Raw genomic sequence first — 11,945 nt, forward strand, 5'->3', positions numbered from 1 at the left:
CCTCAGATTACCTAGACAAGTCTGAAACTATTGGGAGATAGGAAGTGAACTGGCCTCCTCCCTTGGGTTATCTACCGTTATTAGAGGACTGTCAGAACAACATTCTGAGTTTTTTCCCTGTCTCATCTCCTTACACTTAGCTCTGGTCTACATTACGAGTTTAGGTCAAATTTAGCAGTGTTAGGTCGATTTAACCCTGCACCCGTCCACACGACAAAGCCATTTTTGTCGACTTAAAGGGCTCTTAAAATAAATTTCTGTACTCCTCCCTGACGAGGGGATTAGCGCTGAAATCAACATCGCCGGGTCGAATTTGGGGTAGTGTGGACGCAATTCGACGGTATTGGCCTCCAGGAGCTATCCCAGAGTGCTCCACTGTGATCGCTCTGGACAGCACTTTGAACTCAGATGCACTAGCCAGGTACACAGGAAAAGCCCCGGGAACTTTTGAATTTTATTTCCTGTTTGGCCAGCGTGGCAAACTCAGCAGCACAGGTGACCTTGCAGTCCCCTCGAATGTTTCTACGCTCCCCCTATCATCTCTGTCCCTGAGGTTATCGCAGATTAGAAGGCAAAAAAAAAAGGCACTCGATGACATGTTTTCCCAGCTCATGCAGTTCTCCCGCACTGATAGGGCACAGCGTAATGCATGGAGGCATTCAGTGGCAGAGGCCAGGAAAGAATTGCTGTGTTTGCTTAACGGCCAAAGAATCATGCCTCGCTAGCGATCCTGCCCGAGCCAGGTCGCTGTGTCACATGCACTCCGTGCTGTGTCAGCCTGGGGTGGGGGCATGACCGCTTTGTGAGCAGGAAGGCCATAGATACAGACATTGCATTAGGTAGCTTCTGTAGCTAGAGAAAACATTCCTGTCCATTCGGCAAAGTCTGTGGCAAAAAAAAAAAAGAGAAGCCCCGTAGCGTAGTGGTTATCACGTTCACCTAACACGTGAAAAGTCCCCAGTTCGAAACCAGGCGAAAACAGGTCACCGTTCCTTTTTCTGACTCCCCTCCTGCATTTTTAGTCTTAAAACAGACCGCGCTGTGAAATTTTACTTTGAATTATATCAATTATGAGTTAAATAATATGGAAGCTCTCTCTAAGTTATAGTCCCGGGTTCCTTACCCTTTCAGCTGCTCTGATAAATTAACATTTTTGTTAGGGGCAAGGGAAAATTTTCATGAAGCCTTTTATAGGGACTAAATGCTATCTAGGACTCTGAAATAATCTTAACGTGGCCCATAGAGTGCAATCCTTCGTTCTGGATTGGTCATTCCACAAGTTGAACTGCTCCTTACTACTGTCCAGGCTTCATGAGCCATGGAGCAAGGGACAGGCTGGGGTAGGTGTGACCGCGCGGCCTGAGCAGCCTGAGGCAGAAGCCTCCAGCTCGCATGACATTCCAGGCAGGACTGAACCTCCATGAGATTAAACTTAAAGAGAATGACCTGGAGTCACTCCCACTTGGTGCTCTAAGAGGAGGATAGCCATGTCTATCCAGGCACCCCTGATCGACCTCACCGAGGTCTGCCAGCTGAGCGAGACCTCGGCTGGCAGGAGCCGGCGGATAGAGCCCCAGACTGGCAGCGGGTCTGGGGCTCTGTCCGCCGGCCCTGCTCAGCCCACTGCCTGCCTGGGGTTCCAATCATCCAGGCAGGCAGCGGGCTGAGCAGGTCCGGCGGATGGGATCCTGGAAAAAAGGCACAAAACGATTGTCGGCGGTTGCTTTCACGGAGGGGGGGGGGGGGGGGGGCTGACTTCATGTACCCAAAACCACCCACGACAAAGTTTTTGCCCCACCAGACATTGGGAGCTTAACCCAGAATTCCAATGGGCAGCGGAGATGCGGAAACTGTGGGATAGCTACCCACAGTGCACCGCTCTGTAAGTCGATGCTAGCTGCAGTAGTCAGGATGCACTCTGCTGACTTAATGTGCTTAATCGAATTCTAAAAAATCCACTTCTATAAAATCGACCTAATTTTGTAGTGTATACATACCCTTAGAAACAAACATCTGGCAGGCAGAATCTCCAAATCTGTGATGGTATAATTAGTTATGTGACTGATCACCAAGTTTGCTCACTTTGACAACCTAATCTAGAAACGGCTGAAACAAGAGATTAAAGCAAGATAATCATGTTGGCATTACACAACAAGAAAACTTTAGTTCAACAGATCACAGTCCTTACTCTTATAGGCAAAAGACACCTGCTGCCAAGCTAATGCCTGCTCGCGTTTCAGAAAGTGACAGTGTAGGATACCATATTTATCCTCTTTAATGGAGTTTTGTATCAATTTTGCTCTGTTTACAACTTTTCTGAGCAGCCAGCATTGCAAAACAGCCTAAAATCTGAAAAATCAGTCTTTAAATACCAACAGGAATAAAGTTCAGAAATTAGAATTTGGCCATCTATTCTGTTGGCAATGCACTAAGGTAAAAGAGAGTTCAATTCAATCGTCCAGTACAGTAAATGATTGTGCAGCCTGTCTCTCCACTCCCCCAACTCCAAACACACACCACTGAAGCAAACAGGTGGAGACACTGTCTAAATTCTTTGAATTCCAGAGGAAGAAGGTGCCACTTTTTCCATTTTTCTAACCATAATTCCACTTTAAACCCAGTGGACAATCTAGAGCAGTGGTCCCCAACGCGGTGCCTGCGGGTGCCATGGCGCCTGCCGGGGCATCTATGTGCGCCCGTGTACTGGCCGGTGGAGAAGCATCCGCCGAAATGCCACTGAGAAGCAGCGTCATCAAGAGGCGTTGCTGCTGAAATGCCGCTGATCTTCAGCGGCTTTTCGGCGGTGACGCCTCTTGACGTTGCCACTTCTTGGTGGCATTTCGGCCATGGTCCTCGGTGGCTCGTCGTCTGGCGCCCACCACTGATCTAGAGGATCTTATGGCAGCCAAGTACGGCCCTTCTGGTTAAGAAGTTCTGACCTAAATACTTCAAAAAACAATTATCTGGGTCTCCCTTCCCTAAGGTGGATTCTGTGTCACCTACAGATCTCAACACATACATATTTATAATCCCCAATTCAAATGATTGTTCCTTCCAAGTGAAAGGAGGAAAGAATCATCTAGTTTAGAAACAAGCATGGACATGATCCACTTTGATGGTCACAGATGAAGCATGTCTGTCATAATGTACCAAGCTCCAGCCAGCATCTGTAGTGTTAACATCCAAGGCCCTTGACCTAATTGCAGATGTACATCTGCCAACACAAAGAGTAAATTATGTTGTAGTCAAAAACCCCAGAAAGCTCTGAACTGGAATTATCAGGTAATTTTCTACTTGCCTTAGGACAACCAAGTATTTAGAAGGCTGTTGTAGAAAGATATGTTGCCATAAAAGGCCATTCTAGGAGAAATACAAGAGGATACACGGGAAGAAGTTTTGCGTTAACTCTCAATTTGATTTAAAGGATTTAAATGTAATAAGATGGGCAGAGAGCACTTTACTAAGCAGGCTGGACTTCTTCATCCATCTTCCCTGAAGTTGTAGTTAGTTAAGTTGTAGAAACCAGAACCTCACCTCTTCCTATTAAAATAGCAATTCTGCGAGGCCTGAATCTCTACACAGCCCTGCTGAACAGCTAGACAGAGTGCAGACCTGACACTGGACAGTGGCTAGAAGCAGATGCTCACCACTCTGCAGTTACAGTCTCAGAGCTCTATCATTCCACTTTCCTTCCAGAGATTTCCTCTCCTACAGGTGACTGCTACCAAGTAATAGTGAGTTCCTGTTTAAAAAACAAACCCCATCAACAAGGACAAAAGGCCACCACTCATGGAAAGATACTACACTCTCTTCCTTCAAGAATGGGGAAATGTACTTTAAGAATGTGGCTCCAGGACTGCATATTAGATGCACTGAAACAGTTGCAGTATAATTGTGTATGCCTTTTGCTGCTCACATCAGACAGACTAGCTGATCCTCCTCCAAATAGCTTAGAAGAAAACTGTTTAAAAGAATGCTGCTCTGCTGAAACATGAACCTCATCCTGCATTCAGTTTTACCTCATGTTTTGTTTACTTAGAACCTGTTCCTACTCCCACCCAAGTCAATGGCAAAAGCCTGCCTGGGCTTAAATGGTGCAGGATCCTTAAGTGCACCCTTCGTGACTTCACACTTGGGTTAACAATGAAAAGTGTAATGCTTCACATAAGAAATGGGCACGGGAAACCATTCAAGAAGTTGGATACCTGAGATCACTGAATAAGTAGTTATAAATAACCCAAATTGTAAGTAATTTCTCCAAACACCTAAATGGTATAAACACTGCATGACATTTGCCATGATAGCAAGTCAGTAGCTCACTGGAGACATGCTGATTACTAGCAACAACTAGAGCATAATACACATGTAGTTTCCTAGAGTCGGCAAAGAACACCTGGCTGCATACACGGAAAAGATTCTGAGCCCATTCAGTGCAAGTTGGAACAAGACTGCAATCTGTTACAGAAAATACCTCCAAACAACATTTAATACAGGAGTAAGAAGTGAAACTATTGGCTTAGATCTATATCAAGTACCATAATTTAAAGCCAGATTTCCAAAGCCAGCAATATTTTGATATCTGTATTTCAAATAATGCACACAAAAAAATAGAATTCACAAAAGACTTTGGCTACAAATATTAGTCCACCATGTCATGAATTCTGAAAAAGGGTAAACTTTTCAAAAAACAACCAGCAGCTATTTAACATAGCCACAATGATTTAAGAGTTCTAGACAATTTTTTTAATTTTAATTCCCTGCCACCCATGTTTATTATGATTCAATGATTTCTCTTGAAAGGATTAACTCAAAAACAAAAAAACCAACATTTAAAAGTCTTGTGCAAATGACAGGAACAACGGACCCATGATGCAAAACTTGACACTTCCTTGAAAAATGTAGACACATCAGTGCAGGTACAGCTGTTGCATGCCGTATTTTTTTTCCTCCACTCCATCTCTGTAGTTCATTGAGACCAAAAGTACTACAAGTCACTGAAAGAGTGACACAGTTACATCGAGTTCTTAGACCACTAATTGAGTGAAATGTAGTTAGGCCTGAGAAATGGTACAGTTAACTAACTAGGTGGCAGGTTCAAGAGATTTCAAATGTAACTAGAACAGTTTCCTTGTAACCTTATGATAGTTCTTAAAAAGATATAAAGACGTACCACTTTTCACATCTGTTTGCCGTGCAGAATAGAGGCAAACACAAACACTCCATATCAGGTTAAATGCAAGTAATGGCAGTTGACACAGGTGCTGTATTACCTCCTAAGCATCTCTTCAGAAACTAGAAAGTTTGCTGTTACTAAGTTCAGTTTCTCAGTGTGTTGCCAACTCAAATTATGAGTCTCTATATTTGGTGCTTTTTCTTACAGCTCCAGCTTCTGGAGGCTTGTGAATATGTGACAATCTCAGCTTCTGTTTTATAAAAAAAATGTTTTTAGCTCACATGGTTGCGGAGAAAACCTGAAGATGTACACCAGGCGCAATTTAAAAGGCTCAGGAATCAGAAATTAAATAAAGAGACCCCAGCATTTATTTTTAAAAGTCTGGCTTAAAAATCCACAAATCTCAATGGGGTGGGGGGGGAGAAAAGAGGGCTAATTTATGATGTTTGATTGCTTTTGGGTTGACAGTACTATGGACTATATTGCCCAAAACTTAACTATGCCTTTTAATTCTTCATCCATGGCTTTAACTGGTTCCGAACATCATAATCAAATTAGCCCAGTCAGTGGATCCTTGTAAACAAGTTACATCCAGACCCACTTCTTTTTTCAGCTCAGCATTTGAGTGAAAGACTTGAATTCTGCTACCCACAGTTCTAGACCCAGCGAGGTACAGTAACCCCACACACCATAGTTTTAAACTTCCATATGCCGTGTGTGTGTGTGTGTTGGGGGGGCGGAGGAGAAATTGAGGAGCAAAGCCCTATTGTATGTTGCCTTGCCCCCAAGTCAGCCAATCCTCCCCTTGGATGCAGGAACCTAGAAGTGTCCCTAAGTGCGTTACATTGCAATATCATTTTTCAAATATTCCTCATGTGGTTGATCCAAGCTGCTAGCATTTCATTTGGGGAAAGCTGCCCTCCAGCCTATGCCTTCTAATAACACAAGCAAATTGGAAGCCAACCCTACGCTTCCTGGCTGCCAGGCTTTTGGCAAGGATGCTGCTTCACAGAGCAGCCAACTCCTTCTGTTGGTATGAACAATCGCAGGCCCTGCGGATAAGCAGTACTTGTATTTCTGCCCAGCCCATGGTGCACTCAGCTAACAAGGTCCCCTCAGGTTCTCTTATGAAAATGGGGGTTGTATTTATGCACTCTCAAATAAAATATTTTCCTTTATGAACTACTTTGCTCCTTAAATTCCATGAAATAACAGTGCCAGTAACCAGGACGAGCTGGAACAGGGAGCTAGGGGCAGAGTGAAACAAAGTGTGCAATAACAATTTGCATCTCTGTAGCAAACTCTGTTGTCCTATGCAAGAGTTAATCAAGTTTATCCTGACAACACCCACAAAAGGGAAATAGAATTATCCCAGTTTTATAGACTAAGGAAGCCAAGGAAAAAAGTTAGACATTAATAAGTACTTCACAAAATTGGGTACGCATCAGCCACCCATGTTATGCAGGAGGTCAGATTAGATTATCTGTTCTGGCATAAGAGCAAAGGCAACCACTCCCTTACCCCAAACACTCTGAATCTATAACTATAGGTATATAAAAATAGAACCCAGCTTTTTTTTCTGCCTAGTTTTCTCTCCCAGAGAAACTTTTGTGCTGCAGCCCCAGATAATCCAACCACAGTGACCAAATCTTACAGAAAAAAAGACAAGAGGTGCAGGTACACACATCAGAACCACTCCAGTTGTTTCTATACCTCTCATGCATGAGCAGTTGCTATCGGAATGTTTGCATGATGATAAAATTCAAATGCACTGCTAATACAGCCCGAGTACTAACAGTGCCTTCGGTCATCTTGCTGTATGTTGTGCACCAACACGTATGTTTAATCGAGGGGAGCTGAAGAATTTCCTAGTAGCTGTCATTTATTCCCACTTCCCAGATCTAGAGATCTTTTCCGCATAACTCAGTATTGATTATTGGGCTAAAGTGAAATAAGCCTTGTCAACACATGTATACTGAAATATTTCACTCAGTTTTAGAATGTCCTAATCAAAAACTTTCCCACACACAGAACAAATCCATTTCTCTGCAATTATGCCCAGCAGAGGTCAGCTCACAATGGCCATAATGGAGAAAAGTGTTAAACCCTCAGCAACAAGCCTTAAGTACCCTGTTCAGTTATAACAAGACGAGCACTCATGTTTTAGACAAAGCTTAGCAATGTAGTGATATAGCAATCTTCAACCTGTTAGATCAGAAAGCAATTGGTAGACCTGGGTGAATAATGGATGTTGTGGTTCTATGGAAGTTTAAAAAACATTTCATTTAGACAAAAAAAATTAAATCCATATTTTGGTTTTGACAGTTGAATTTTTAAAAATAAAAGTAAATTATGAAATGAAGAGTGATTTCAAACTGAAAAATACAAAATGTTTTCTTTTTTTTTAAAAATATGGAAATTAAACTTTTTGGGGAGAAGTGGGTCTGAAGGAAACAATCGATGTCTCCAAATCCGCATTCTTTACCAAAAAGAGTTTTGGTCAAAAAAATGTCACCCCGCTCTAGTTTTTGGCCTTATCGGGTGGGATTTTCAAGAACACCCATTGGTCAGTGGCAGTTAGGCCAATGTTGAAAGTAGAACTAGGCCAGTGGCTGTCACTTGAGAAAATTCCACTCCTCTTCAATACCATGTACTTTGCTGGTGCATACAGAGCTGTCTGCCTTCTAGGTTACTATTATTCTGTAAGATCAAAGTGTTCATCACGTTGAGATTTGACAGGCAAACCTATGCTGCTTTGTGTGTTAAAAGAAAAGTGCTCTAAACTGGAGGGCAAGAGGTAACTACTAATACCATCAAAATGAGACGATATCAACTGAAAACTAGAAGAGGACAAGAGCAAGGCGTTTTGGTTTAAGTCCTCTGCTGACGTTATGGCAACCTGCTATTTCTCTTACTACAGTTTGGATCTATTTGGCAGAAGTGCCTAAGAACAGAGCCAGCGCTAGGTATAAGCAGACTAAGCAATTGCTTAGGGCCCCAAGTAGCTCAAAGGGGCCCCCTCTTTGCTTTTTATTATGTGTTTTATGTGAGGGGGACTCCCCAAAAATATTCCTGCTTAGAGACCCCAATGGACTAGCACCACCTCTGCCTAAGAATGTCACTTTCCAGATCTATTTAAGAGTTTGATTTTAGGGAAGTGATTTATGAACCTGTCCATTTCAGAGATTAAAAAAATAAAAAGAACAAACAGAAGAAAGGACATTATAATTACACATTTCCCCATTCTTTGGCAAATGGACTGTAACTTCTTAGACATGCACAGATAATTATTAACAAGGTAATGGAAACTTACATCAAAGCTAGCATCTCAATGATGAGTAAAACAATTCCAATTATAGAGAGACCTATTATGCAATTGGTGATGAGAAGCAATATGTTAAATCCTAGAACATGAGATAGTAGAATCTTGCTAATTTGTAATAATTCACATGACCAAAGACAATTAAAAAACCCAGCAATATTGCATCAGAGGGCAGATTTCTTTTTAGATAGATAGATTATAGGCCTTCATCCCATGGACACTTACATGTGAGAAATGTTATGCAGAAGTAATCCCATTTATTTCAATAAAACTACTTGTATGTGTAATATTTAGTACATGAATAACCATTGGAAGAATTAGGGGGCGGCTCCTCAACTAGTGAAAACTGTCAGATTCACTGCAGTCAGTGAAGCAATCACTCCTTGATGCCCAAGTCATCAGGTGTCAGAGTTTTGCCGTTAACTTCAGAAAGGTGAAGATTTAACCTCTAGTAATTCAAGACCCTACCACAGTTCTCTGGTGCCAAGTGTAGCAAGACTGAGGTATATATGTGAATTGTCAGGTCTCTGATTAGCTAAGTGAGAGCAAGCAAGTTTCCACTGTAAATATTTAAATTCAGCTTTTATCCACTCTGTTCATATTCTCTCCCCCCGCCCCTGGTAATTCAGCTGTGTGTAATTATGAACCCTGGTCCCATGCAAAAGTAGTTTATAGATACCTTCTTGTTTGGCGTAATCAATGTGCACTTTATAAACCTAAATAAGTAAATAAAAAACTAGTTAATTCTAGATTGAGGGAAGCTTCAAGGTGATTTATAAGCCTGTAGTCTTAAAGTAGAACAGATCTTTTTAGTAACTGCATTACCTAAAACCGTTCCAATTAGGGACTGTGCCAGAACTATGTTCAGTTTCAAGGATCAGTTATGTTTCAAAAAGAAATACTTATTTCTATTTACTTATTCTATAGGCAGCAATTGGGACTTTCCTTGGCAACTGTAGTAACAGCTGTACTACCTAGATATTGTATCCAAGGAGGGTCCATGTTTGTTTTTAGGGAAAGTCTGCTTCTTACTGCTCTGGATCGAATTCTTAACCCTTGACTTAAGCTATAATATCCCAACTGTGCAATACAGGTTCTTCGAGATATTGTCATTGTAGGTATAGTGGGCATAATTGCGGTAACTGTAGATATGGAGATACCTATACCTCTCCCTGAGGACACCAGATACAAGGTAAAATAGGAACAGCTGAACCAGTTGACACAAAATAATCAGCATGAAACTTCAAGAGTCAAAGACTATTAGAGAGACGTGGGGAAATCAGATAACTGAGTTTTTTAAATAAATCATATTTTTGCCTGTGCAATTCTTGATTCCAGGCAAAAGCAGAATAAGACTGCTGGTTTTTTTAGATTTCTGGACTTTAGAAAAGTGAAGAACCAGTTATGTCACAAAAGCCTGTTCATGATATTTTCAACCTACAGTCTTTGTTCTCAGAGGTTCAGATTATTTGCCAAGAATTCTTAGAATCCAGAAGGTTAGCGTGACAGATACAGCAATTTCCTGTAATATCCTGAACAAACCTTATTGAATTACGTTTAAGTATTTTAGAAGTTCATTGTACTAAAAATGCACATGTTTGTGGATTATTGTGGATACACACTGCATGTAACTTGTTTAAAGGGGGAGAACTGACTAATGTAAACCCCGGGAAGTGGTATGACCTCCACAGGACTAGTTGAAATAAAGTGAAGTGGGTTTCCCAGGAAATTTCTAGAGGGAGGTGTATGCAAATGTGAAGCCTCTGGTTATGCAAGAACTCGGCCTTCTGAAGCTTCACCCTAAGGTGGGGACCGGATGATCACCTGAGGACAGATCAAAGACCCAGACCATATAAAGAAGTGACTCAGTTTCCTGGGTGTGCTTGTTCTGAGCCAAAATGGTTATCAACTTGTTATCAACCCACTGGTGTAGTTTGAAGGACTGTCACCTGCCAGAGCCCTTGTTGAGCTGGGGTGATCTCTGGTCAGCTTATTAACATGCTTGTAGGTTTTTAATGCTTTTGTCTGTAACATTTTCACCTCAAGAATACATGTGCTTGCTTAAGAAGTGCTGGGGGACAACTTAACTGTGGGCAATTATGCTGTTAATAGCTTCTGAGGAAGGAAGACAAAGCAGGCCTGCTGAGGCAGTCTGTCTTGCTGGGGAATTCATAGTGTAGGCAGGGAATTGTTCTCTCCCACTCCTGACAAGGGTATTTCCAGGCTGCACATGTCTCTGCCCACAAGAGGTGATGGCTAGCGAGCCGGAAACCTGAGAGTGGGTGCCCTTTCTAGACCACAGAGGGGACACATAGGTGCAGTTGCCCTGACATGTGACAACTGACATGAAAAACACATGTAAACTTATAGATGCTTGATACTTATCTGTATCTGATCTGTTGAGATTTATTCATTACTACTGCAAAATAATCAATATCTCATGATGTTCTATAAAGTGTAAATTTGCAGTGCAATATAAAAAATGAGTAACAATTATACAGAATTCTGTGCCATAAAATAGGAAATACAAGAGATGTGAGTTTATTAAAATAAAGACAACTGCGGATAGAAACAAACCAAGCAATGATCTAGAGAGTATCACAATTGCTCACCAGATACTACAGTAAAACATACTGTAGGAAAAGAATCACCATTGAAGACACCGTTCTGCAGTGCTTCTGGGCTTACAGAATCACGTGTCTGCTAAGCTCAACGCAGATATATGAACCGTTAGATAGAAGATACTAGTCTGGGAAATGTATTTGCATAAAAACCACATGCTACGTGGATAACGCTCAGTATTCTAAAGAGCTATTGCTTCACCCTAAAGTTCTCGGTCCTTTCCTAAGAAAGTTGGTTAGCATAGATTTTCTAATTTTCTATTTCTGTATAGGTCCTTATACCACAATGTCTAAGTGCATTCCCATCTTGCATTAAGTGATTTTACTAACATTGTCACATGCAGGTTGTTCCATCTCATTCCTTTCCTTATGGGAGAGTTGTGTGTGCAATGTAGTGTTATGGTTTGATTTCGTTAGTGGGGTTGGGGTTTTTCATATGCACTTGCTCTGTGTTAAAGAAGGCAGGTTGAAGAAATGCACCTTGGAACAGAAAGTGGCAAAGGTTGTGATGGTCCTTGGTTTCGGAGGGAGTTCATTCCACAGTCATGGACCAGCCACTGAGAAAGTTCCATCTCCTGCACAGATAAATGTTTCCAAAGGAGTTGAGTCGTCAATCACAATCTTCATCCCGAACCATTAGGTGTTTTAGCTATCCTGGACCCAGGCCACTGAGTACCTTGAAGATGGTGACCGAGACCTTGAACTTGACTCTATAGTCTACGGGAAGCCAGTGAGAATGGAGGACCGGTCTTATGCATTCATGGTAGCCAGGGTAGGTGAGGAGACATGCTGTAGGGTTCTGTACTAGTTAGAGTTTCCGAAGGGCTGA

This window comes from Terrapene carolina, unplaced genomic scaffold, assembly GCF_002925995.2.
Source record: "Terrapene carolina triunguis isolate 2854851 unplaced genomic scaffold, T_m_triunguis-2.0 Scaffold97, whole genome shotgun sequence".
NCBI classification, from domain to species: domain Eukaryota; kingdom Metazoa; phylum Chordata; order Testudines; family Emydidae; genus Terrapene; species Terrapene triunguis.